This window comes from Eriocheir sinensis, chromosome 39, assembly GCF_024679095.1.
Source record: "Eriocheir sinensis breed Jianghai 21 chromosome 39, ASM2467909v1, whole genome shotgun sequence".
In the NCBI taxonomy this organism is placed as follows: Eukaryota; Metazoa; Arthropoda; class Malacostraca; order Decapoda; family Varunidae; genus Eriocheir; species Eriocheir sinensis.
In genome coordinates this window covers 6484460-6511795 of record NC_066547.1, presented here as the reverse complement: position 1 = coordinate 6511795, position 27336 = coordinate 6484460, and the positions used below count along the sequence as shown (strand labels likewise).

The 27336-nt window shown below is 44.4% G+C and overlaps 1 long non-coding RNA gene across 1 annotated transcript in view; it reads right to left on the bottom strand.

Moving 5' to 3' along the window:
- Positions 1–5262: 5262 nt before the first annotated feature.
- Positions 5263–27336, bottom strand: part of LOC127008924 (uncharacterized) — a 23839-nt gene continuing 1765 nt past the window's right edge. The window contains exons 2-3 of the long non-coding RNA XR_007761461.1: positions 23314–23539; positions 5263–5551 (exon numbers count right to left, since the gene is read on the bottom strand). This is a non-coding gene — a long non-coding RNA (uncharacterized LOC127008924). The remainder of the gene's footprint in view (positions 5552–23313; positions 23540–27336) is intronic.

Here is a 27336-nt window from a genome sequence, read left to right as displayed (position 1 = left end):
TCGCCGCGCAGGAAGACGAGAGGCGAGGTAAATCCACAATCGCTTATGTTAGCCAAACTCTTATTTGAAGTTAGGAGGCAGTGGGTGGAAGGCGTGGTATACTGCTGGGGATACGAGAGGAGCGAGAGGGAGAGAGAGAGAGGAGAGGAATGATCGGGAGGGAGAGAGTAGGGTGAGGGAAGGATGGAATGGAGAAGAGAAGGGTGAAATGAATGGTATATGATGAAGGAAGAATGTGTGGTAAGGAATGGAATAATATGGTAGGGTGAAAGAAAGTAATAAAATGAAGGAATGGTTGGATAAGAGGAAGTAGGAATGAGGGATGAAAAGGAAGTAATGAGAGTGGAATAGAACGTAGGTTGGGATGTGTCTGAATTCAGCTATTGTGTCTGTTTTTCGCTTTCATCAAATGTTATTGCCTTTTATAAATACATATGTTCTCTTAAACAAAACACCACATGCATTCTTTCTGTTAAATAGCTTTCCTATCTTTTACGTCCATTCCTTTTACTCTACATTTATTCCCACTCACTATATATTTAATGCTGCCTCTCTTGCTCTTCCCTCTCCCCCTCCATCCATCTTTCTCCCTCTCTTTCCTCTCCTTTAGCAGTGATCCCTTTCCATACTTCACTATCTCCTTCCCTTTCCTTCCTTTTCCCTTAATCCCTCTTCCATTCCCTGCTCTTACTCACCCGCCATCCCTTCCCTTCCCTTCCCATGATCCCTCCTCCTCTATCTCTCTCTCCACTCTGTCCCTCCTACCCTTCCCTCCTCTTCCTCTATACCCATGATCCCTCCACCTCCACCTCCATGTCCCTCCCTCCCTTACCCTGTCTTCCCTCCCCCTCCCTCCTCCCTTCCTCCCTACGAAAGGCCTGAGCCATTAATTTAACTTTTCCTCGTAATTTTGCATTTTGGTGACGCCTTTCAGCTTTGGGCGATAATTTTTCGTTTTCGGGTACATTTAGCTGTAGTTTTTGTTTGTTTACGCCGTTTAGTGTCGCTATATGTTCCACTCAGGATTTAGATACAGTCGAAAAAAGAATGTGAATATATATAAAGTAATTCGAATGCGTGTGTATAGAGAGAGGAGGAGTGGTTAATTGTGGTGGTGGTGGCAGTTTTTCTTGTCTCGAACTTAATGTGGAGTTTGGTTTAGGAATGTGAGGAGGTGGTCGATATCAAGTGGTGTGTGTGTGTGTGTGTGTGTGTGTGTGTGTGTGTGTGTGTGTGTGTGTGTGTGTGTATATTTCCTCTCCCGTTACATCTTATCTCATTTCCGGGCTTTGATTCGCGCACCTGCATCTCATACACCTGTGCTTTCCCTCTCTCTCTCTCTCTCTCTCTCTCTCTCTCTCTCTCTCTCTCTCTCTCTCTCTCTCTCTCTCTCTCTCTCTCTCTCTCTCTCTCTCTCTCTCTCTCTCTCTCTCTCTCTCTCTCTCTCTCTCTCTCTCTCTCTCTCGCTCACTCAAAACACCGCCTTGGATTGGCTGTACACGCCTTCCTGCCTTCCTCTTCTCATTAAATAACAGCTTACTCATTCATCCGTCTTCCCGTCACGTCACTCAGCTCTTTGTCACACTATCTCTCAATCTTAATAACCTCATCCTTACCTATTAATACATACTCCCTCCCACCCCTTCAAAGCCTCCCTCCATTCCTTCCTTGTAACTCTTTCTCCCCCCCCCACCCCACACACACACCTGCCTTCACCCTCCCGTAGTGCCAGCAGGTGTTAAGCAGATGTTTTGATCGCTGTCCCAGCTCCCTCACGTTCTCAGTAGGTGTTGAGCTAGTGTTTGTGAGTTACCGCATGCACTGTGACCTACCTCAAGTGTTGGTGAGGCTGCGCAGGGGATGTTGTCCAGGTGTTGTGTTGAGGTAAATGTACCCCTACTTATGCTTGTCAGGGTGAAGTGTGTACGTGTTGGGCAGGGGAGGGAGTGTGTGCCCGTGGAGGGGGTGAGGTTGTGTGTGTGAGGGGAGCGAGTTTGTGTGTGTGTGTGTGTGTGTGTGTGTGTGTGTGTGTGTGTGTGTGTGTGTGTGTTCATGGCTCATTTGCTGCGTGGGTTGATGTTTATATTTATATCGCCTTTCATGTGATTGCCGCCCTGGTGTGTGTGTATCGTGGAATGCTTTTGAAGGCGTAACGACCTCGGGGAAACTTTTAATCAACCTCAAATTATTCAGAAAAGTCACCTCTCCGCTCCCTCGGCACAGTTTATATGCATTTGCCGCGCCGCCCACCCACCAGACTTATTATTTCCATTCTATATTATTATTTTCCCACATAATTATTTTTTCCGTGGGTTTCAGTATTTTATTCCCACCGAAACATTATTCTCTTATATTCTTAAACTATTTTTCTTACTCCCACTCACCCTCCCTCCCTCTCCCTCCCTCCCTCCTTGCCCTCATTTTCCTGCTCCTCTTCTTTCTCCACCTTCTTCTTTTCCTTCTCCTCCTTCTCCTTTCTTCCCACTTTCTCATTCTTACCCTCCTTCCCCTCTTTCGTCGTCCTCCACTCTCACCCTATCCCGTCCTCCTCCTCCTCCTCCTCCTTCTCCTCCTCCTCCTCCTCCTCCTCCTCCTCCTCCTCCTCCTCCTTCCTCCGTTCTCCTGCTCCCTCCATACGTTTATTTTCACACCTGTTTCCCCGCGGCCATAACTCTCTCCTCCCAGCCTCTATTTACATAGTTTCCTGCAAGTCGCCTTCGTCTTCCCTATTTTGCCCAATTTTAGTCCTATTTAACTATTTATAGCTCCTGTTACTACTATTATTACTCTTATTATAATTGTTGTTATTGTTTTTTGTTGTTGTTAGCTGAGGAAGGTGAATAGGCATAACCAAATTTGTATGTTTTTGTTTGTTTTCTTTTTAAATTTGAATGCGAAAGAGATTTTTTATTCGTATTCAGTAAGCAAACAAAAAAAAAACTATGGCAATTATATTTTCCAATTTCCTCGGTGCCTATTATGACCAGTTCGAGGTAAGTCCCAATTACAGCCGTTAGAGTCACCCTATTTCACCCTTCAGTCCACTTCCTCCGTCCCCCGTAATTATCACTTTACCCCCGCCCCCCCCAGACCCCCGCCTCCTCACCCCCCGCCCCATACCTGCTCTTTTTCCACGGCCACGTTTCCTGTATTAGTGTGAGTTCCTGTATCCTGCTGCTCCTGGTGGTGGTGGTGGTGGTGCTGTTACTGTCACTCTCTTTGTTCCTCTTTTGCTTTCTTTTCCTATTTCTGTTTCTTGTTTCTCTTTTTTTTTTTGCTGAGGATTATTATTATCATCATTATTACATTTATATTTCATTCCTTATCGTCATTATTATTTATGTTCCTTGAGGGTTAGGTGCTCTCTGACTGCTTACGTTATCTCGTCTAAAGGAAAACAAGTATGAAAAAAAGTAGATTCATTTATACAATTCATCTTCATCAACTTCGTGTGTATTTTCGTATCTGACTGTCCTATTCCTCAACTTATTCCTTTGCGCCTTTCTCGAACCTTTCCTTTACCCTACCTACCGTTACTTACACTCAAATTCCCCGACGCACTTCTAATCCATCCCAGTCCTTTCCCCAACAATTGCTTTTCCTCATTTGCTAAGCCTCGCATCATCCCTACCCTTCTCTGGTAGTTCTATTCCGCTTTTATCTTCCTAATTATATCCTATTCCTAACGTATACTAATTCTTTTTCCCATTTTATTCCTCTCCTCTTCATTTTCAAACTTATCTTATTCATCATATTCACTTTGTATTGCCTTTGCTTTTCTATCCTGTTCTTAATCTTTTTCTATTCGTATTTCCAATCTATTTCTATCCTTTTCCTTTTTCATTTATATCCGATTCATCTTTTTCTTGTTGGATTCGCTTTTCATTCTAATCATCTTACTTACCTATTCCTATTTCTGTTAAACCGTTTCCTATTCCTACACCCAATTTCTGTTCCACTACAAATTCATCCCCGTTCTATTCCAAGCTCATTCCTCTCCTATTCCTTACCCATTCCTATTTCTGCTACAGTCTCTCCTATCCGTTCCTGTTCCATTACAATTTCATTCCCGTTCTATTCCCGGCTCATTCCTCTCCTATTCCATTTCCATTCCTATCCTGTTCCCGACCCATTCCCACTCCATCTTCCGGCCGCCAGACCCCCCCAGGAGCCGCGCGAGTTACGACCTCCACTAAATTCTCTGTCTTTGTCTCCGTTCTGTAATTCATTATTATTTTCAAATTTGGTGCCGTCGTGCTTATGCCGCCGTAGAGTGTGTGTGGAGTGGGTGGGGGGACAGGGGTTAGTGTGTGTGTGTTTGTGCGGGGGGATTGTGTGTGTGTGTGTGTGGGGTTGGTTGTATGTGTGGTTGGGGGGGGGTGTTGTGTGTGTGTGTGTGTGTGTGTGTGTGTGTGTGTGTGTGTGTTTTGATTCATGCTGAGATCTTTTAGCTACGTTCGTGGGTATCATTTTCATTACATTTTTGAAGGCCTAGAGTCAGCACCAATTGTTAGGTATAATTAAGTTATGTAGATTTTTGCGGTATGAAATTAATGCAAATATGTATGAAAGAAAATATTCATCTGCTTTTGAAAACTTAAAAAAAAAAGATATTTTGAGGAGAGAGAGAGAGAGAGAGAGAGTAATTGAAAGATGTCCACCAGGGCACCCTCTTTCCCTTATTTCTCTCTCTCTCTCTCTCTCTCTCTCTCTCTCTCTCTCTCGTTCCCCTCATATCCCTCAGCTCTTCCACCCCTCTACACACACACACACACACACACACACACACACACACACACACACACACACACACACACACACCCCCCCCACCCCCCCACCCCACCCCGCACACACACACCGCTTAAAATTCCTCCTGCATGTTTGGTCGCCTGCCTGAGTGACGTGAAGTGTCGTCGCCTTCTATTAGGGGCGCCGGCAGCCATTCCCCGCCATATATTGGGTCCCTCAGCGCCCTCCGCGAGGTGATTGTGTTCCGGGAAGATGACGCGAGATAATGCAAGAATGAGCCGCGCCATGCCTAACCAAGAACACCCGACATTCTTCTCCTCTCTCCTCGCCCCTTCTTTTTATATTTTTCTTCCGATTTTGGGTTATTCTCTCCACTACAGTCGGGTTTGTTGTTTTTGGAAGTAAGATAAGTCATTGTCCATACTATTATTGATGTTTCTCAGTCCATTATTATTCTGTTTAAGTATTTTTAAGCGTTAAGAAAGTTTCAGGGATCACATTAAAACAAACATATGTTGCTGCATAACTGCATTAAACTTACATTATTGAGGCATTGATTTGGCAAATGTTATATTTATAGTGTAATTTTGGTGGAGATGTGAACTGGAAGGGAGTGTTGATTGATGAGGGTCACCTGCGTGGTTGTGTTCGATGGATCTCCGCAGAGTTTCGCCCACCGTTCTTCCCGCCTGCCAGACACACACCACAGAGTACGGGGCCGCGGCTGCTCCTCCTCCACCCACCGCAGGCTTAGTCTCATCTCAGGCCGTGGAGATGAACACTTGCGCCGAACAGTGTCATTCTGAGGGGATGGGAAAGACTAAAGTTACACCCTACGTATAAAAAAAGCTTGTGTATGGTGAATATTTCCATTGGTTATTCTTTCATATAGTTTGTTTAGTATATATTTTTTTCTAACGAACGTAAAACCTCATTCCTAAGCCTGATTAAAAAACATGTATAGCATTCTAATGTTCAATCTTTTTACATTCATCTATTATATCTTATCCTTCGTTATGACTGGTGAAGTATTGTTCCTCATTTTGGATTACGAAATATAAGTGCTTTGTTAACACTCCATCATCTTAACGTTAAAAGTTCAGACTACATCACCGCGGCATTGATTCCACCTCATCACATCTTTTATCACCAAGCTTCGGCCTCGCCTCCGCGCAGACACAGCGGCGTGGAATCTTTGCGTCGCAGGTGGCGAGTAGCGGCCCATAACGCACTGGTACCTGGCGTCTGTGCGTAATGGAACCAATGATATATTATAATAGGGGACGCGGAGGGGCCCAGATGCGGCGGCCTGGTGGTGGTGGCGACGGTGGTGGTGGTGATGGTGGTGGCGGCGGGGCTTATACGCGCGCAGGGGAAAGGAGACAATTATTATTTTCGGATACAGAACAATTATAATGAATATCTCGCTCCTCCTCCTACTCCTCCGCCTTCTCGTGGGGAAGGGTTCGTGTGGACTGAATAAAACACTTGTTGGTAGTTTGTATATGAAGAGAAGAAAAAGAAGATAATAGGCAAGATTGGTTGAAGAAAAAAAGTCATTAATAAAAGGAGGAGAAAGAAAAGGAAAATAAATAGAATTGGTAGAGGTAAAAGGACAGTCGTTATTAAGGTACATTATTTACGTTTCTTAGAAGATTCTGAAGGGTTAATAAATAGCAATCTCTTCTGACTGACTAAATCATATGTTGGGAGATCTGTAAAATGAATAAAAACAAGAGCAACTCGTGTAATATTGGTGATAGAAGAAATGTATATAAAGAGGTAGGAAAAATAATGGAGTCCCTGTATTATTGATCACCAATGCAAATATATGTATATGAAAATGAAGAATAAATCGTGTGATATTGGTAAAATCATTCATCACAAGAAGTTGATCATTTGCGTTTCTTCAGTCATAGTTCCGGTTCGTAATGATGCCAGACAACAATGCCTTCTTACAATGGTTCACGTGCACAAACAAGCTCTCGAGGGAATCTTAACACGGCCAAAAGTTCACCTCTGGACCCGTGGCGAGGCGGAGATAACGAGGGAAGGCGAGGCGGACGCGACCAGCATCACGGAGCCTCACAAGCGGTCACCTGAGCTAATTAACCTGTAACTCCTGACAGGTACAAAATATCCCAGCGAGAGACATAACAAGACGAACGCAGACGAAGTAAACACGCATTAATAGAGGGATTGTTGGATAGTTAGAGGTAGATAAGGAGAGAATCAGAAACAAGAGATAACAACAGGAATAAAAAAAAGCCTTGTTGTAGTTGTAATTGTGTCCACTCGAACTCGAAATTGACCTCTCTTTTTGTCACTCATCTATACTTTATTTTCACAGGGATAGTGATTAGCTTTTTCTTTTCATTATTATTTTTTGGGCCCCTGAGCTATTTCCCTTACTGTACACACAAAAAAAGTAACGAATGCCAGTATATTAATTCAGGTTCTAATCATGTATTGTTCGAGGCTGGAGTTGCGGTGGTGTGGTTGTATATGTTTAATTTCTTTCTCTGTTTAATTCGTAGTTTTTTTATGTTTTTTTTATCGTGTGTTCGGAGGCCCTGAGGTGGAAGCCGCGTCACCACCCTCAGGAGCTTCAGGACAATGGCTATTTTTTACATGGCCTTGCTCTGACGAAGGATATACAGCATCATAAGACCATCAGGAGAGAGAAGAAGGAGGAGAGAGAGAGAGAGAGGGTGTCACACACGAACTACCAGACCCAGAAAAAGAAAAAAAACATTAAGAATAGTAAAAACGAAAAACGCAGACGTAGACTTTTCTTATGCTGTGATCTCTCTTACGCGCTAAATTACGGCTTTCTCGAGAAGACAGACCTGCCGGAGGTGAAACGAGGCGGCAGTAAGGTCGAGGAGACAGCCAGGTGGGGTGCGACAGTGGCCCTTACAGCTCCTGGAGACCCTCACTGTCTTGCCCCGAGAAAGGAACATTTGGGAATAAGCCTACAGGAGGGGAGGTCCACTTGCTGTGAAATAGACGAGTCCAGCACAGCAGCAAGCCTCTTTCGTCTCCTCTCCTCTCTCTTCTTTTCTCCTTTCCTCCCCTCTCCTTTCTCTTCTCCTCTCCTTTCCTCTTCTATTTTCTTCTTTTCACTCCTCTCCTCCTCTCCTCTGTTCTTTTTTCCTCTCCTTTTCTCTCCTCTCCTCTTCTCTCCTCTACCGCCCTCCTTCCTTCCCTTTTTACTTCCCTTTCCCTGTTTTTTCCTCTCCTTACTACCACCGACAGTCCCTCTTCTCAGTACTATTTTTTTTCCTTTTTCCTGCTTTTTCCTCCTTCTCTTTTTTTATTCGTGATCTTTCTCCTACTGCTCCTCTTTCATTTTTTTCTTGTTCTCTTTCTCATCGTTCTTATTTTCGTCTTCTTACTCCTCCTTGTCCTCCTTCCCTTCCTCCTTTTCGTCCTCTTCCCTTCCTCCTCCTCGTCCTCCTTCCCTTTCTCCTCCTCCTCCTCGTCCTCCTTCCCTTTCTCCTCCTCCTCCTCGTCCTCCTTCCCTTTCTCCTCCTCCTCCTCCTCCTCCTCCTCTCTCTCTCTCTCTCTCTCTCTCTCTCTCTCTCTCTCTCTCTCTCTCTCTCTCTCTCTCTCTCTCTCTCTCTCTCTCTCTCTCTCTCTCTCTCTCTCTCTCTCTCTCTCTCTCTCTCTCTCGCTCTCTCTCTCTCTCTCTCTCTCTCTCTCTCTCTCTCTCTCTCTCTCTCTCTCTCTCTCTCTCTCTCTCTCTCACACACACACACACACACACACACACACACACACACATTTATATATCTCTCTCTTGCACCTCCTCTCTCTCTCCTCTCTCTCCTCTCTCTCTCTCTCTCTCTCTCTCTCTCTCTCTCTCTCTCTCTCTCTCTCTCTCTCTCTCTCTCTCTCTCTCTCTCTCTCTCTCTCTCGCTCTCTCTCCCTCTCTCTCTTTCTCTCTTTTTTATCATGGCTGGTTCTTTGTCTCATTCTCACTTTTTAATACGTTTACTTTTTCTTTTACTAATGGCGCATCTTTTTAATTATCATTCATCTTTGATCTGTTTTTGCATTACCTTTGTCTAATTTTTTATTCGTCTGTTTTTTCTCTTGATTTTTTTCTATATGATCCTCGTTTTCTCTGTCCTGTGTATGGCTTTAGCTGTGTGTCTGTGTTTCTTTTTATCTCGTTGCGTGTATGTCTGTGTCTCTCATGTGTATGTTTGTATGTATATATGTATGAATGAATGTTAGTGTATGTATATTTCTCTCTCTCTCTCTCTCTCTCTCTCTCTCTCTCTCTCTCTCTCTCTCTCTCTCTCTCTCTCTCTCTCTCTCTCTCTCTCTCTCTCTCTCTCTCTCTCTCTCTCTCTCTCTCTCTCACCCAGACTCCCTCATATTGATCCACCTCGGGGCTGTGAGAGGAGTGGGCTTTTCCTCCTCTCTCAACTCTCACGTTCATTCCTCCTCCTCTTCCAACACTCTCCTCCATTCCTCTTCTTCCTCCTCCTCTTCCTCCTCCTCCTCCTCCTCCTCTTTCTCTAAACCCTTACATCTATTCGGTTTCTTCTTTCATCTTTTCTACGTTCATTCCTCCTTTTCCAGCACTCATTTTCATTCTTCCTCTTCTTCCTCTTCCTCCTCTTTCTTTTCTTCTTCCTTTTAACTCTTATATTTTTTTTCATTCTTCTTCTCTTCTTGTTCCTCCTCTTCTCTTTTATTGTTTGTTATTATGAGATTTTCCCTTCGTTTCGTTCTTGAGAGAGAGAGAGAGAGAGAGAGAGAGAGAGAGACTTTGTTCTTTATTTCTGATATAACGACATGTCTCTCTCTCTCTCTCTCTCTCTCTCTCTCTCTCTCTCTCTCTCTCTCTCTCTCTCTCTCTCTCTCTCTCTCTCTCTCTCTCTCTCTCTCTCTCTCTCTCTCTCTCTCTCACCCCCCTCCCTTGTTAGATTATATTTCTCTCTTAGGATTATTACTCGGCTGTCTTTGTGGTAATGTGATTCATGGGCGGTAATTTACGACACACACACACACACACACACACACACACACCTTCCGCCTGGCCGTTTGTTGCCTCCTACACAAAGCTTTTCATAAGACAGAGTTTTCACGGCTTTTTATGTTTATTGCCGCAAGTTTAATCAACGTATGTATTTACCTGCAAAACGTATGAAGGTGTGTGTACGTAACGCCGGAATTTGTTTAGCACTTATACGAGCGCCTCACGGTTTTAAGGGAAATGGATGCTTAGAGATTGTTTAGTTTATGAAGTGTTTGCTTATGTTTCTGGTCGGTATTCTTAAACGATCCCGCCTTTCACATATATTATTATCAAAGGCCGAAAAGGATATCAATCGAGCTTTCATGATTGTTGTTTTAGGTTGATGGTACAGAAGAAGTGTCAAACTATCACCTGGGTCACAAAACTACCCCTGGAAATACCCAAAACTCCTATGAAAGCCTTGTCAAATATGTGTTCTTGGCCGCCGAAATGTTTAAATGTAGCCCAGTACCTTTTCCTCCTCCTCGTCTTGCGATATATTTAATAACGAATACCTTGCTAGCATAAAGATATCGATTTCTACACTTTATTACTATTTGCGTCAAGGTGGGAAGGTTAATTGGTTGAGTAAGTAAGCCCTCAGGTGTTTCGAGTGAGCAGGTAGGAAGTTCATTTTGATACACACCTTGTCCGTCTTCCTGAGTGGCAAATGTTATGGAAAGACGCTACATAAACATCATTCGCAGAGCACCGCACGTCACTCACCGCCAGGGTCTTCAAAGGGATGTTTTCTCTCTTGGCTAAGGTGTGTGTGTGTGTGTGTGTGTGTGTGTGTGTGTGTGTGTGTGTGTGCGCGCGTGTTTCCATCCCTCCCTCCTCCTCCTCCTCCTCCTCCTCCTCCGTGATGTAAGGCGAGCATCTCTTAGTTGTCCTCCCTTAATTGAGCTCCTGAAGATACCGCTCTCATCCCCGGCCTCATCCCCTCATCCCTGTCAGGCCTTCCTCAACTCCCCTCCTCCCTCCCTCCCCTCACCTGTCCCCTCCCTTGTAAACAGTGAGGCAAGATGAAAACTGTAAAACGGCCGCTTGTTTACGTCACAACTTCAGTGGCATTATTCATCTTAACCCCTTCATTACGTCCTTCCTTGGGCCCTGTGTCCCTTGCTGCGTCCCTTCCTTCCCCTGCCTTGCCTTCTCCTCTGTTTGTTTTTGTCCTTTTTTCTTTCATTTTCCGTTTTTTTTTTTCTCGAGTGTGGGTGGGTGTGATGGGAGGGGCGTGTGTGTGTGTGTGTTTAAGTGTGTGTTTTCTTTGTACTTTTTCTTTGTGTATTTGTGTTCACGTCTGAGATGAATTATTTGCCTTGTTATTCTTCCTCGTATAAATAATTCAGTACTCTTTGTTTCCCCTTCTTGTTCACCTTGTTCTCTCCCTTTTGTTTCTTCCTTTCCGTTTCCCTTCTTCTCCCTCTCTCTCTACTTCCTCCTTCTTACTCACCATTTATCTCTCCCTCCTTCCCTCCCTCTTTTCTTCTCAAAGGACGGCTTGCTTCACTTTTCCTCTTTCATCCTCTTCCCTCCCTCTCTTCCTCCTTCTCCTTCTCCATTTCCCCGTTCCTCTCTATTTATCTCTCTATCTTTCTGTCTTCCCCGGCTGCCACATACTTCTCTTCCTCTTTCTCTTTCCTTTCCTCTTCTTCCTCATTCCTCCTTTCATCCTCCTCCTCTGGCTCCTTTCTCCTACTTTATCCTAGCTTAATATTTACAAAACAACAAATGCACATGCTTACGTTGAGGGAATATATTACGCCCCTGAAACAGAAGAGGTGCTTAGGCCTGGAAAACACGCCCTAAATTGTCTCTGATGAAGTTTATGTGCTGGCGCTCCGGAAAGAATTTGCTGATGTATTTAATCTTATGCATATACAACACAGTCTTGGGTGTTTGTGTTGTGTTTGTGTGTGTGTGTGTGTGTGTGTGTGTGTGTGTGTGTGTGTGTGTGTCTGTGTGAGGAGTTGTATGTGTGTGCGTGTGCGTGTGTGCAAGAACAAACTATATACAATAAGGTGCCATCCACTTTCCCTTTCATTAATTAAAAGTCTCCCAAACAGCTTTATTTCGGTGGATTCATGAATATGCAACCACCCTTTGTTACCCTTCGTATGCAATTCAAGACACTTTTTTCCTTATATAATATTTTCTGCACTTAACTGAGTGTAACGATGTAAGGATCCTTTCGAATACATGATTAATTACTCTTGTTCTTTGTTCCTCGTGTAGTCAGTCTTTTCCTAGCGTCCTTCAAGCTTGCCATGTATGTGTCCCAGTGTGTCCTGTTATGTAGCCAATAGAGGAGACACAGTTTTGTTCTCTCTCTCGGATAATCATGGGGGGGGGGGGGTCAGGGGGAGCAGGGGGGGTTAGGCAGGCAAGCATTAAAGCAGCTCAAAACAACATTTATCTAATTCAGGCGGCTGATATATTGCGGCGCGAACTCCTGTAAACATGTTTTCTTAAATCCAACGTTTTAAAAAGATTCGGGGACTCCCCTCGTACGTAAAGGTTATTAGGGAACATTATTTTCCAAGTATTGAGTTTTCTAAATATACTAGTAGAGTCAACCTCAGCGCCAACACCTCAAAACCTACCTTAATGCTTCGTAAATATCCGTCGCATCTACTTACTCACTTCCTATCTCTTGACTTCACTCCACGTCATAATTTGCTCCGATCTTTCACTTCTTTGGCACCAAAATTCCTCTTCCTGCTCCGTTTTCCTTCATCTTTGTTTGGCAACGCGTCTTCCTTAATCTCACCCTAATTCTTTTTACTGGTTTCGAACTCCTTTAACAACGCTTCTCTTTCACCTCCTCCTCTTCCCCTTATCCTCCAGAAGCAGTTATTTACTCCTCGGTGTCCCCTTTACCCTCTTCCTCCTCCTCCTCCTCCTCCTCCTCCGCCTCCTCAGTTCCTCAAGCACCTCTCTCTCGCCTCCTGTGCCCTCCCTTAGCCCTTCACCTTTACACAAGCCCCTCGTGGCCCTCCCTTCCCTTTCCCGCCTCTCAGCACACCGTTGTAGATCACGCTGTGTCTCGTCCCCGCCAGGCAGGCACTCCTTCCCTCCCTCTCTCCCTCCTTCCCTTCCTCCTCCTCCTCCTCCTGGTGATCCACGGCAACTTTTTAAAAACAGGGCTTATATCATGGCCACAATAATCATGAATTATCCTCTGATGGATCACACAGAAACTGATAAAGAGCCCCATAATTTTTCTGTCAGAGTCTTGTAGATAATTCACACACCGGTGAGAGATTTACTGCGCTAAGGTTGATTACGGTCGTGGTGATCATTACTAGAGATGGCCGCGTTCCCTTCAGCCCCACGCCCCTCCTCGCACAGCCTCGCATCCTCGCAATTCATCCCAAGAACACACACACACACACACACACACACACACACACACACACACACACACACACACACACACACACACACACATACACACACATATACATACACTACAGCTTACAGCATCCCAGCATCATTACAACATCACTTTACTCTTCCTCTTTTTCCAACATTCAGTCGAGCCTTTTTCTCATTGTTAGCATCTTCTGTTTTACTCTCCAGGATTCATCTTTCCCAGAGTTCATAATCTGAGAATTCTTGGCTATTCCCTGTTTTTGTGGAGGAGGAATAGTGAAAAAGGAATATAAGAAATTCAGTCAGTGGTTCCGTAAGATTTTGGGTTATTTGAATTTAACTAAGATGCCGTTTCATGTAGTATGGTATTTTCGATATTAACTTTCGTAATTATAACACTCAGTCAAAGCCCTAAAAATATACCCGGTGGTGCAGAAATATGTATGCAAGGATTTTTTACTTCCTTGTATATAAACATTAGGTGAGGCTCTCTATCTGCTCCTCTCCTAACTCTTCCAGTACAAGAAAAACGTTCATGTATTAGCCGGCTGCATAAATTGCGACGAAAATATTCTCGAAACATTTGTCATGAAAGACACAAGAGACCACGAGTGAATTGTGGCTCTATTACTAACTTATTATAGTGTGTGTGGGGGAGGGGGGGAAGTGTTGAAAAGATGAGAGAGAGAGAGAGAGAGAGAGAGAGAGAGAGAGAGAGAGAGAGAGAGAGAGAGAGAGAGAGAGAGAGAGAGAGAGAGAGAGAGAGAGAGAGAGAGAGAGAGAGTGTTATTACCAAAAAAATTATATTAAGCTACCAAGTCGAAACTACCTATTATGACACCTGTCTGCGGAATAATTACAACAGGAAGCGATGGCAGGTGATGGCGATGGCGGTCAGGCGGAGAAGGGAAAAGAGGTACGGAAAGGAAGGGAAGGGAAAGGGGTCAAATGGCTTCGGTTAGGGGCTACGGGGAGGTCAAAAAGGGCGACAAAGGGTGGAAACTTTTACACGAGAGAAACAAAGCCACAGACGCCCGTAATTATGGGAAAGAAAGTAGGGAGGAGAGCAGCGGTAGAAGTAGTATAAGGGGAGAAAGGGAGAGGTAGTGTAAGGTAGGAGAGTGCGGAGGAACGGGGAGGTGTAAGAGAGATAAAGAAACGGAGGAACATTGTACTACCCGCGATATAAGGAGAGAAAGGGAGAGATAGTGAGAGAGAACGGATGAAGAACGTGTGGTAGGTAAGGAAAATACAAGTTGAAGTAGTACCAGGGATATAATAAGAAAAAAAAAGAATCGTCTTTGAAAGTAAGGAAAACGAAAGAGACGAACAGGAACGTGCGGTAGGTGAAAAAAGGAGGGTAGTATGAACGGTATAAGGAGAGAAAGGTTAGTGTACGAGAGTAAGAAGCAACGTATGAGTGCTGGAAGTGAGCGCAATAAAGAGCGCCCAGTGTACACCAAGAGTCTATATACACACACCGACACAATAAGAAGAAATGGTGTAGTAAATGTGACAGTCCTCCGCCGCCTCTACGAACGTCCGTCAGCTACTTAACTCAAAGAGGTTCAATTAGACGACAAAGACCGCACAGCCCCATGTATAGGGCGAGCCAGCATGGGCCTCCCTCCTCCGCGGGTCCGACTGGGGCTGTGGAGGCTTAGTGGAGGATGTAGGCCCACCGGACGCCCCTATACGGTCATGTAAGGGGGCGATTAAATCTTGCTCGCTCAGCCCTATCCCTCACGCCCCTCTGGCCTCGTAGGGTAGGTCGCTCCCCTCTCCTGCCATGTCGTAAAGGTAGTTTTTTCTTTATTGTGGCGGATAGTTTATAGGTTTGGGTGTTTAAAGGTGATTCTCTCTATTTTCTGGGTACTTCTGAGGCTCTGTAAATGGTGTACTTATAGAGGGCAACGTTCCCATGTGTTACCCGGGCCGAGGGACGCACGGCTTGTTAACGCTGATGTATGTGTGCTCACTATGTATGTATGTATGTATGTGTGTGAGAGAGAGAGGAAGATGAAGAGAGGAGAAATGAATGCATTATGAATATCCTCACCCACACACCACACCACACATGCATATGCCAACGCCCTAACACACACACACACACACACACACACACACACATGAGAGAAAGAGGAGAGATAGATAGATAAAGACAGATAGATAGATGGAAAGGGGGAGGGAGAGAGAAAGGCAGACAGAGACACAGACAGAGAGGGAGAGGGAGAGAGCGAGCTTCGTCTGCATGCAGGGGTGCGGCGCGACGTCCCTCAGGGTGGCGGCGAGTCTCCCGGCCAGAGCAGGGAGCGGCCCCCCAGCGCCGGACAAATAGCAGGAGCAGGGCACTAAGTTCTCGGGAAATGGGTGCTCGGGGCCGAACGGTGAACACAATTATGGGTGCGTTGGAGAGACGGATGAGCGCGAGTAAGTTTTGTTTTCTCTTTTCTCTCTTTTTCTCTCTTTTTTTTCTTTTCCGTTTTTGTTTCTTCTTCCATTCAGAGGTGTTTTCCAGAGGTGCGCTTAGTGTTAGGGAAAGAACCGTTTGTGTGGTTTTAGAAATTGTTATATTTTTTTCTCGGTTTATGTGACGGAAGGAGAGGAAGCGTTTTTTTTTTTTTTCTTTCGTGGTGTTTTTTCCTTTTGCCTCTTTTACTAACCGAGTTTTCAAGTATTTTGCTAGTGTTTCGAGGGCGGGATATTGGTCGGTGCATTACGCTTTTTTTTAATTAGTAAAAAGTAAAAAAAAGACGCCACACCTTGTACGCTCGTTCGGACACGCATGACTCCCACCCCACACACACACACACACACACACACACACACACACACACACACACACACACACACATCTTTTGCCTTCATAACATTCTTTAAGGATGATAAGAAAAATGTTCCTAATCAACTCGGGGATGTTATATTCTTTCAATTCTCATTTGATGTGTTCACTAATCTTTTTTTAACGAAGCTCTCTGTTTAGAAACTTTAAATATTTGCTTTTCCAATGATTGACTGAATTGTTTATTTTATTGTAATTAAAAACATGAATATATAAAGCATTTTCTTTCATAAGTTCTCATATATCTATTTCGTTCAAAACTTCCCTACTTTCCTACATGATTGAAGTTGAGATTTGCTACAACTTCTTTTTAGACATTTTCCATTTGCGATGATATTTCTGCGGCCAGTTACTTATCGCAGCGAGACACTTAATATCCGCTGTAATTAGCTCGGGATAGATGAGGCAAAAAAAATCTCATTAGCTGAAACTTTACGGGATAATTAAGATTTCTTTTTTTTACTGTATCTCCGCCGCTTCTTCTACGCTTCGTTTTACCTACGCGGCTTCGTTACCTTTGTCGAGTCTTCTGGAATGAATATTACTTACCTTATATGAATGATTCAATACATAACATAAATAGATAAAGAGGATATTTTGTCACATGTTCTTGGCTGTTTCTCCTTGCTTCGCCAACTCCTATATACTCACGTCCCTCCCTCCCTCTTTCCCTCCCTTCCTCCCTCCATTCCTGTCTCCCTCCTGCCCGTCCTCCCTCCCTCCCTCCAATCCTCTTGCTCAAAATTGATGTGTTTTCAATGTATCCTGTACGGCGTCTTATTGATTCGGGTACAGTTAATGGTGGGCCCGAGGAAGCTAGAATAATAAATTAACTCCGCTCTCCGCCGTAAATATAGGAAAAAGGGAAGATAGAAAGAGGAGTTGGTCGCTGCACTGTATATAAGGCGAAGACAGGAGGAAGAGGAAAGGGAATAAACGAGAGAAAGGAGAAGGTAGAAGGAAAAGGAGAAGCTGGAAGGACGAATTGATAGCTGCCCAGTATTTAAGGCGAAGAAAGGAGCTAGAGGAAAGGGAATAAACGGGGGAGAGGGAAGATAGAAAGATGAATTGGGAAGAAAGAATGAAGAGGAAAGGAAATAAAGATGGGAAAGGAGAAGATACAAGAATGAGTTGGTAGCAGCATAGTATATAACGCAAAGAGAGGAGAAAGAGGAAAGCAAATAAACAAGGGAAAGGAAAATATTGAAAAAAAAAGAGTTAGTAGCAGCACAGTACAAAAAGGCGAAGAAATTAACAAGAAGAAAGAGAAGAAAACTGAAGAAATCCATAGTACTTTTAATCATTGTTAGCGTAATTGATCTGTTGCGTTGATAATAATCGATGCAGAAGAGAATGAAATGCGTCTTTAGTAAAAGTGAAAAATGTAAAGAAAATAAATCTAGTAAAGGATCAATAGAAGAGTAGGATAGAAACGTAAAAACAAGTAAATTTAAAGTAAGAAAATAAGAGAAGATGAAGAAAAAAGAAAGAGAAGGAGGAAAATGTGGAAGGTAGGCTCACGTACTCGCAGCAGGAGGAGGGGGAGAAGGAAGAGGCGGAGGCGGAGGAGGAGGTGGAGGAAAAAAAAATATTTACTGATAATTATATTTTCTCGGACGCATTAAGAAGGCTCTGGTGTTAATCCCGGGTTTGTCTTCACTCTCCATTACCCACAAGAACTTCATCTGCCTTAATGCCGCCCGGGCTAAAGGAAAATTGAGAGGCTCTTCAAGGTACGGAGAGAAAGATGCCCCGCTACCACCTCCTCCACCGCCGCCACCTTCAGCATCACCTCCACCTCCTCCTCCATCACCATCACCACCACCACCACGCCTCACCTCACCTCACCTTCCTCTGGGTACACCTTGAATATGTTTCGAAAAAGGGTACTAGATTTTTTTTTCTTTTCTGCTTTGTCTAGTTTTTTTTTCATTTTTTTTTTTTAGCCCCTTTCTTCTTTTGGTTCTTCTATTCTCATTATTATTTTCTCCATTTCTCTCTCCCTCTGTTTTCCTTTCTGTACATCTGAATGTTTGCCTTTCTCTTTTTCTCTCTTTCTGTCTCACTCCCGCATACATTACCAATTATAATACAACCAAACATATACTTTCTCACCTCTGTTCTCACACGTATAATTTTCCAACACTCACAACCAACCACAAACGCAACACACACCTCCATCATAATCACACACACACACACACACTCGAAACTCAAAGAACCCAGGAAAATAAACACGAGTACACTTATATAAAAGCGCACGAGAGAGACAGAGACAGAGACAGCAACAAAAAAAAGGAAGATTCTTATATTATCTGTCGCCTCCGGGCATGACAGACGGGGGTGGCATAAGCCCGGCCGCTCTCTTAAGCCTGAAAGTTATGAAAGTCGAATAGCCTGTCATTACTTAGGGCTGACTTACTGCAGGTGTTAGGCAGTGTTGACTTTTTACCTTCGGAGACGTATGGTGGCGCTGCCATTTGCAAACCAACACCACGACTGTCTCAAGAAGGAGGGGAAGGAAAGGGGCGGGAGGGAGGGAGAAAGGAAGGTGAGCTGGGTGGGAAGTAAGAAAGGAGAGCGGGAGGAAGTGAAGTAGAGTGGGAGGAGAGAGAGGAGGGAGGGAGGAAGCAAAGCAGGATAGCGGTAGGGAGGAAATGAGGAAGGCTGCAGGAAGGGAGGAAAGGAGAGAGGGTGGAGAGAAAGGGGAAAGGAAAGTAGGAAAGAAAGATGAGAGGGAGGAAGAACGGAAGGAGAGCGGAAAAAAAGAGGAAAGGGTGGAAGGGAAAAATGTGAAAGAGGAATGGAATAAATGAGAGGTAAAGAGAGAAAGATAGACAGATCGAGAGAGAGAAAATCCAGAATTCATGCATTAATTCTGAAAGCAAGTGAATTTTCCCCAGCATAAATTATATAAAAAGAATAGCAATCAATCATCACCCTTCTTTTTGCACATTCATAGCTATGGGTGCAATAACATTTGGGTCTCCTTCCCTAAGCTTCCACGTTTCTCTGTCTCTCTTTCTCGCTCATTCGTCATCACTCACTCCCTCACTCCCTCACGCCCTACCTACCTACCTGCCTTCACTAACGACTCATAATTAACCTGTACACGACTCGCACCTACATTTTGCCTGCCATCAACGGGGCGACTGCATATATCACACGTAATTTTGTTAGTCGTCTAATGCTGATGCCGTTTGAGTTATCACCTATCAGACACGGCTTACGGGGGCTAAAGCTCTGAAATATATCCTCCCGCCAGCGTGTAATTAGTCATATAAATTGCCGGTCTTTATGGATTATGCAGAAGGGAGATGAAAAATGATAGATGTAGCAGAATGACGCCTTCATGTTGGGGATGGCGGGATGACTGGCTGGCTGGCTGGATGGATAGATAGACAGATGGATGAGTATGGAGATGGATAGATAAAGGATAGGCAGGTAGACTTGTAGATATGGAGAGAGAAAGACAGATAGAAAGATTGATAAAATGAAAGAAAAAGATGGCTGACTGACTGGATGGATAGATAGATAGATGGCTAGATAGATAGATATAAGCTAGACATGTGTAGGTAGGTGGATAACGTTGTGGGAAGGTAGATCTAGAGAGGGAAAGACAGATAAACAGAGAAATATATACAGATAGAGAGAGAAATAGAGAACGATCAGACTGCAGCTCCCAAACCCGACGGGCGAGTACTAATCTTTGCTAATTTGCGTGATAGAAAATTAGGCGTAGGCTATTCACGGGGGGGGGGGGGGGATTACGGAGAACTTTTAATAATCGACATAATTACGTTGCTAATTACTGAAAAAAAGTTCGACGAAGGGGGGAAAGAATGTAGAAAAAGCGGAGAGAGAGGGAGAGAGGTAGAGGGAGAGGGAGAGGGAGAGGGAAAGAGGGAGAGAGGAGGAGACGGAGAAAGACAGACAGGAAGACAGACAAGAGTGAAGTTGATAATAATAAAGCAAAAAATAAATAAATAAAAGCCCATTGATAAAAAAAAGGAAACTGGGTCTGCGCAACAACACGCGTGATTATTTTTCCCTCGCCAAAAAAAAAGAGGAAAAAAAAAAAAAGAGTGGTGTAAAAAAATGGAGAGTAATTCACTGATTACGAAACGACATATTGCAAGACATAAATATCCCCGAGTTCCAATAATGTTTCGACTTGAGTCATATTGTTGCCGGAAAATGTGGGAATAGAATATACACAACCACATTTTATTTATTCATATACATATATATTTTTCCGACCAATTTTATTTCATTCATCGATTCTCTCACTCTTAATTTCTCCCCTGCCAGTCCGAGAGAGAGAGAGAGAGAGAGAGAGAGAGAGAGAGAGAGAGAGAGAGAGAGAGAGAGAGAGAGAGAGAGAGAGAGAGAGAGAGAGAGAGAGAAGAGAGAGAGAGAAGCGAGAAGGAGAGACAGAGACAGAGACAGAGAAAGAAAGAAAGAAAGAAAGAAAGAAAGAAAGAAAGAAAGAAAGAAAGAAAGAAAGAAAGAAAGAAAAGAAAGAAAGAAAGAAAGAAAGAAAGAGAGAGAGAGAGAGAGAGAGAGAGAGAGAGAGAGAGAGAGAGAGAGAGAGAGAGAGAGAGAGAGAGAGAGAGAGAGAGAGAGAGAGAGAGAGAGAGAGAGAGAGAGAGAGAGAGAAAACCTATGGAAGAGTTATGTAACAGTTGCACGAGCATTCGGCATTGATACAGTATGTTCCTAAATTAAAAAGTGAGCAACACGCACGCACACGCACACACGCACACACGCACAACAGCAAAAAAAGAAAAGTATGTTATAGATAAATACAACCGTGATATTTCCTTTTCAGAGTTACAACAAAATAAAAAAGGAGTCAAAATACTAATACATCCTCAAAATACTAAGCTGCATCTTGTCTCTTCTTTCTTTTGATGATAGTACGTTTTTTCTCTTCATATTGATATAGAAAATACAAATGAGGTAGCAATAGGAAGTATCGTGGGTTTAATTCTTCCCGTTTTTCCTTTTTTTCCCTTTTTTTTTCGAACAAGAGGGAAAGTAGAGGCGAGCAGAGTTCATTCCAGTGCATCACCCGCGAGGGAGGTTTATGCAACAATGTTATGATTTTGTGCATAGAGAGAGAGAGAAAGGAGAGAAAGAGGGGGATAGAGAAAGGGAGGGGGAATGGGAGTGGTGGGGGCTGTTGCGTGCGTGGCTGGGCAGCGTATGGTGACTGTGACCGTAATAATGATGTGCGCGGCTGGTATAATGAAGTGATGGTGATGGGATGACCGTGAGAGCGTATTAGTGTAGCCATGCCGTGATCCCTGGTGACAGCACGGCGCGGCCCATGCTGAAGGGAAGCTTTGTGAATGGTGATATAATGATGTGTGTATAGGGGGGAGGGTTGTGTGTGTGTGTGTGTGTGTGTGTGTGTGTGTGTGTGTGTGTGTGTGTGTGTGATACTTATTTTCTTTGATTTGCTGTTATTCTCTAATTAACGTAAGAAAAATCGGTATTGTAAAAGAAATATTTGTTAGTCTGTTTGCTTAGTAAGAATGGTGTACGCTGTAAATGCCAAATTAATTAATCAGGCGACAAATTCATTAAAAAGGTTACCAAGATGCCTGAACGATATTGTCAAGGGCGTGATTGTAAGACGAACTTCATCATCACCCGTCCTCCCCATCAGCATCCTTTCCCTGTTCATCACCACCGCCGCTGATGACAGGACGCAGCATCCCGCCAGTCCGCGACTCTCTCAAGGCGCCTGAGTATAAAGTGGCCATGACAAGAGGTCCTCGAGCGGCCTAAGGCAATTACACAGTGTTTGCCAGAAAAAAGGAACCAATAAGAGAAAGTCCACAGAGCACTAATATCTCCTGCCCGTGGAGTCCCTCGGGCGCCATTGACGCTGCTTTTGCTTTTCATTTGCATATTTGCTCGCTCTGAAATTTCCTTTTTATTGTACTAAAACACCGGGAGAGGAGGAACGAAAATTCGTACCAGTCGTGTGTTCTCGGACGACCTTGTTTATATTTGAGTGAGATTGTTTGTAATATATATATATATATATATATATATATATATATATATATATATATATATATATATATATATATATTGAAATATAAACACACACACACACACACACACACACACACACACACACACACACACACACACACACACACACAGATATATATATATATATATCTATATATATATATATATATATATATATATATATATATGTATATATATATACCTATATATATAAGAAAGCAAAAGTGTGTCGGCAAGGGACGGTGATGAGGTGGGGCAGGGGTAGGGAGATGTAGGGGGGACGGGAAGGTGAGGCAGGCGTGTGTTGCTCCCACAGAAGGCAGCGTCACGGCGGGGGGGAGGCAGGAGGGATAGGCGGGGTAGCCACCTGGATTACGGTGTTCCCTTGAATATGATAATGGCGAAAATAACGAGAATAAATTTTCAGGCTTAAATCCCTGGGATGTTAAATTCGGGCAGCCTTTCATCAGAACGGCCGCAGTAATGGATAGATTATACGGGAAGCAAGTTACCCGCGCCAGCCATCACCCAGTTTTATCCTCCTCTCCGTCTTGGCCTCTGATGGGCCTCTGCGCTTTAACGCTGTACTGTTGCTTGACGATGGCGCGAATTACGTTTCTGAAAGTCTGAAACTGAATGAAAAGTAGACGTGAAAGGATTCGTGAGGCTTTTTATGTCTCGGCGCTATAATTGTTATGTAGTGACGGATGCAGGATGGTAGGGTCAGTAACAGAAGCGTTGCTAATGGGTTCTAGTATTTCCTTTAAGTTTCCTTCGAGAGGGTTGAGGCTGGGCGTGGGGGTGGTATGACTATTCCTTTGCCAGTCACATGTGAGCGCCATAGACCTCCGTGTAAAGTACGCCTGCGGTAACGCGCTACAAATACTCCAATGCCATGAACACCACATTTCCCAGGCCCTCATGCGCCCCTTCACGCCCTGAAATGGAGGCAAAAACAAATTCTTCTCCGGTATCAGCCGCGGAAGAGGCGACCTGGGGTGTCAGCTTACGGCCGGGGCAGTGGAGGCGGCGGCAGATATATAAGAGAGACACACTAAGCGGGGAAGGAATGGCAACACTCGGCAAGTTCGAGATAATGAAACTTTAGAGCCATTGCCCACAGCGTCTTGCGGGCGAGAGGGGCACCGGGCCATACAGACCTCGTTACGACCATCTTGTCGCCATTCCGCCTCACCCTCAAGCCCCCACACACTATTTCTCGCCTTCCCTGACTCCTCACCCCTGACGATGCCTACTTCCTTACCTTCTAGAGCCACGGAGCCTGACCTTGATCTTGATTGAGGAAGGTCTTGTGATACTCGGAGTGATGGTGGTCTGGCCTGCTCGGGTCTTACTCTGCTGGAAGGCCTCTCTCTCCTTCTTAGCTCCTGGGGTCGTTCTCTGACCAGCCAATGAGGTCTGGTTTCGGGGTGAGCAGAAGCCTGGGTGCGTCTGGCGAGTCCCTCAGTCAGTGGTGGTAATGGAGGGCGCTGCGGGAGGGAGGGAGGGATGGAGGTGGTCGCAGAGGCACAGCGTCACCCAAGGAAAATATGCCCCACGCTCAGGAAATTTACAGGGGGATGTATGAAGGGTTCCTTAGGCAGGGATGATTGTTATAGCTTGTGAAGGGTGCTTTGGTGTGAGGGATGGACTTAAAAAGGTGTTAAAGGCCTACAGAAACAGTAATGAGAGTAACATATTTTAAGGAATGCAATAAATACTAGTTCAGCCAAGTAATGATATTGATGATATTGATGATAATAACTGTAATAATAAGAAGGATGATGATAACCGCAGTAATAATAACAAAGAAATCATCATCGTTACTACAAATTTCTTCTAACAGTTTTTTTACACAAATATCGTGAAACAGTAAAGATTTATAAATAACAGCTTAATCGCAATGAACTTGTTACTACATTATGAAAATACTCATATCTCAAAACCGGGCTAATTTTGCGTGGATATAATTCCTATTTTGATTTTATTGCGTGTAACATGCTTATTATATTCTTTTTCACCAAATATTAATAAGTTCATAACACAAACATATCACAAACTCGTAAACTGGCAACAAACACGCGCCACGAACACTGACACTCACTAAACAAACTGTAAAATAACGCTGATAATATTTTACTATCATTCTATCTTACATTTAAGTGGAGAGAGAGAGAGAGAGAGAGAGAGAGAGAGAGAGAGAGAGAGAGAGAGAGAGAGAGAGAGAGAGAGAGAGAGAGAGAGAGAGAGAGAGAGAGACGAGAGAACTAGAGCAAAATAAAAAATAAAAAGATATTGCTAGACATCCTCAGACCAATAGCGACCAGACAGAGATAGGGAGGTAGACAAACAGGTGGAGAGGTAGACAGAAAGACGGCAAGGTAGACAAGAACACAAGGAAGCAAATAGGCAGGAACGGATTTAGGCATGGAAGCAGAACATAAAAAAAAGCAGGAAAGGCTCAGGATAACAGGCGGAGAGGCAAACAGGTTGAGAGGCAAAAAAAAAAACACAGGAGGAGGAGGTAGAGTGTGAGCAGAGTGTGAGCAGAGGAAGCAGGCAAGGAGCGAGATAGACAGGAAAGAAGGGAAAGAGTGAGGCAGAGAGGAATAGACAGAGTGAGGAAGGGAGGGAGGGAGACAGGAGGTAAGTAGGGAAGGGAACAGGCACGGAAAGGGAAGAGACAGAAAAGCAGGGGAAGCATACAAGGAGAAAGGGACAGAGTGAGGCAGGGAGCGAGGCAGGAAGGGAGGAAGGGACAGAGTGAGACAGGGAGCGAGGTAGATAGGGAGGAAGGGACAGAGTGAGATAGGGAGCGAGGTAGATAGGGAGGAAGGGACGGAGCTAGGCAGGAAGGGAGGCAGGCCAAGCACTCGTGACGTCGCCGACCAGGGCTACACCGCTGCCGGACCGACCAGACTGATGGCCGCCATAAAATTGGACACGCGGCAATTACATCTGCGTGTCTTAATATACACGACCCGCCCCAACCTGCCCGACCCGCCGCGCCGCACCACCACCACCACCACCACGCAGCCAGGGGAAAGGTCGTGGTAGGGATGGTGGTGGTGAAGGAAAGGGAGTCTGAACGTGGTATTGTAGTTGTCGTATTGGAGAGGGCGGTGTTGGTAGTTTTAGTAGTGATGGTGGTAGTGGTAGTGATGTGTATGGTTGTAGTTACTTTGTTGAAATGGTTTCCTATAAATGTGGTGGTAATCGAAGTGGCTAGGGTGATTAATGGTAGTGTGGTTTTGGTGGTTCGCTGGTGTAGAAATTCTGGTGTTGGGAATGGTGTGCGAGGTGGAGGTGGTGGTGGTGGTGGAGGTGGAGGAGGGGGATAGTATTAGTATTGGTCGTAGTAATAGTAGTAGTAGTAGTAGTAGTAGTAGTGTCAATAGTAGGGGCGCGTGGTGATGATACAGAGTAATTGATGTTGTTGTTGTGGTGGTGGTGGAGGTGATAAGTATCGGGTGGTGCATGGTGAGGGTAATTGATGGTGTTGATGCTGCTCGAGTGGTGATGACATGCAGATGGCGGTGGTGCTGGTGCCGGGGATGGGTTGTGTTGTTGGTGGTGGTGGTGATGATGGTGGCGGTTGCGGCACTGGTGAATGTTATATCGTTCGTTGCAAGTTCTTTTTTTATTTTATTTTTTGACAGTGAAACAAGAGTGAAACAGGATGTGTAGTGCCCTAAATATTATACAGTAGACAAGAACAAATCATTACCTGTTAATAAAGCCACCCCATTAAAAGAAAGCAATTATGGAAATATGAGAAAGTAAGGAATAAAAACATAACATTAATAAAGCCACAAAGAAGAAAAAAAGAAAGACGAACATATGAAAGAAAAAATATATATTGCAAAGTCAGACAAATACGAATAAAAAAATGAACCAAGAAAACCAAATACAAAACACAAACACCATTAAAAACACACACAGAGAATAAAGCAAGAGAGAAAGACAGAGGAGGACAACAAAATAATGAAGTCCTCGCCTCTAGTATACGAGTAGCGGAGCGGATGAGAGAGCAAAGTCCACACGAGGATGTACGATTTTCACTAATAACAACACTGCCGCACGCTAGCTCGGGCCTGACGCCGCGCCGACCTCTCCCTCCCTCCTGCCTCAATCCCTCCCTTCCTCTCCCCCTTCGCCAGACGGCCGGGGATCAATAGGCAGTTACGTGACGACGCCGAGACGCAGGTGACTGTTCCATGACACCAGCAGATTCCGGGGTCTCCTGTAACGCTGCTGTCACCCACCTACACGTGATGATGGAGTTGGTGACGTTCTGGCCATTACGTCTTTTTATGAACTCTTACGCACAGCTATAGCGTATATGCCCCCAATCTTACCTTCCCCGCCGCTTTGCCTTCTCTAATGTATCTTAGCATTACGAAATAAATATATAGAATGTAAGCTATCAGGAAGGGATTCATAAAAGTACTCTAAATGTATGAGTAAGGATTAACGGGAATTCTTTAGTAACCTTTAAACGTTTATCACCGTTGCTAAAATATATTTGCTTGCCTACACACAAATCATATATAATAACTATCAGCAAGTTTTGATGAATTCTGTGTTTTAAATTGCGCTGGGAAAAAAAATAATCGATGGGTAAGCAATAAATATTTCTCTATACATTTTGCTATACATAAAGTACTGTCGCATTCATTTTTTTTTCTGCTCTCTCTCTCTCTCTCTCTCTCTCTCTCTCTCTCTTTTCCGTCTTTCCCCCACATCCTTCCACTCACCTCCTTTCCCTACCTCGTTCCTCCTCTCCTCCTTCCTACCTTCCTGCCTTGCCGCCCTCCTCTCCTCTCCTCTCCTCTCCTCGTCTCCCTCTCACCCACCTTCCCGCCCGCCTACTTAGGGTCCACAAATATCAGCGCCGCGTATTCTCCCTCTATCCACTTTTGACAGCGAGTCGACGCGTAGTGGTCGTGAGCGTCTGTGCTAAACGCTGCGAGATATTTACACCGTCATCAGCGCGTCTCCTTAATCTTGAGCTCGGTGTTAAGTGTATCGGTGACAGCGGGATGGTCGGGTGGGCGTCTTGAATCGACCAGATAACCGGGCGGCCCAAACAAGCTCGGGTCCTGTTGCGGCGGGGTTATAGAAGCTGCTCTGCTGATGAGGGAGATGTCTTAAAAACGAGATGCTTGTCGCCAGTAGTCCGTAAGGGGTCGTAAAGGGAAAGGGATGGACGGGAGTGAAGGAAGGAAGGAGAGAAGAGAGACAGTTTGAAAACGAGAGAAGAAAGAGAAAGAAGAGGGAAAGAGTA